The following is a 1,484-nucleotide window of genomic DNA, read 5'->3' as shown; positions in this document are numbered from 1 at the left end:
TGGGGTGGGGGATGGGGGGTGAGTATGTCGGCTACGAGGGGCTCTGAAAACACACACACACACAGCAACCTCTATGGCGTCGTCGTCTGCCCGCCGCCGCCAGAGTGACGCCCCCGCTGCAGCATCCTTCAACCCACGCAATCCATATGTGGTTGTCCTGTGTGCGTGTGTGTGTGTGTGTGTGTGTGTGTGTGTGTGTTTGCTCTCAGAAAGTTTGTTGAACCCGACCTGGGGTTCGACCCGGACGGTCCCTCGGCCTGTTCTTCGGCTCCGGGTCCGCCCGCGCGCCAGAAGGTCCTTAGCAAGATTCGCCATATTTTCCTTTTTTCTTCCCTCCCCTTTTTTGGAAGGCCGCCCGGGGCCGCACGCAAGAGCCTCCTATGCATCTGCAAAACCCCCTCCGCGATGGGAGGAGGGAGGCTGCCGCAGGAAGTGGAAGAGGAGTTGCTCGCCAGAGGTAAGTAAAGCAACCTCCACTTGCGGAGCCTCTTTCAATATTTTAGCATACGTGCTTTCAACACTTTTTACTCATTTTTTGTGTGATATTTTTTAAAAAAAAATAAAAAGAGAAGCAATGTCGTCGTGTTGTGTCTCTAGCATTTGTGGGTGTCATCATGAGATCGTCTTTATGCTCGTAGAAAGTGGCCTGTTCCCGACTGGCATGTGCCCGACCGGTATGTGCCCCACTGGGTATGTGCCCATGTGCCCCACTGGGACGTGCCCCCTAGCGTGTGCCCCACTGGGTATGTGCCCCACCGGTATGTGCCCAACTGGGGCGTGCCCCACTAGCATGTACCTCACTGGTATGTGCCCCACTGGGACGTTCCCCCCTGGGACGTGCCCCACTGGGACGTGCCCCGCACTGGTATGCGCCCCGCCGGTGCCCCACTACGGACGGACCCCAACCCCGTGCACTGATGACCCAAGTGCCACATGTTGCGGAACAAAAGCGCCGAAAGGGATTCGCCGGATTCGATTCTGCGAAACGGAGATGAGGAGGAGAAGGAGGCGGAGGGGTAGGAGGTGTGGCGCATTATCGCTCGCGCACACTCACACACGCACACACGAGCACACACAGGCGAGGTGGGGCGCAGGTAGGTTTGGGCGTAGGGTTCTGCACTGCACAACGGCAGGTTCATCGACCTCGGGATCAATCTTCAATCAATCAATGGAGGACGGAGGAGGCCCGGTTGTGTTGGGGTTGGCCGCCGCCGGGGCCCTGCTGCTGCTGCTGCACACATGAGGGCGGCCAGCCAGGGAGGGCCAAGCGGGGCCGACACACAACACGGCAAGACCGCCCCGAGGAGGAGGTGGATGACCTCGAACAGAACAGAAAATATTGCATTTCAGGCGAAAAAGGATGGACCGCAAAATGATGATGATGATGACGATGATAAAAAAAGGGGGAGAGAATAGTCTTCTTCTCGCAGCAGCAGCAGCAACCATTTTGTATAGTGGAAAGAAAAATAGAATAAAAAGAGGTG

The sequence above is a fragment of the Frankliniella occidentalis genome, unplaced genomic scaffold (assembly GCF_000697945.3).
Source record: "Frankliniella occidentalis isolate FOCC.00 unplaced genomic scaffold, Focc_3.1 Scaffold9, whole genome shotgun sequence".
NCBI lineage: Eukaryota > Metazoa > Arthropoda > Insecta > Thysanoptera > Thripidae > Frankliniella > Frankliniella occidentalis.
The sequence above is the reverse complement of the archived record's forward strand: the minus strand, read 5'-3'. Positions refer to the sequence as shown.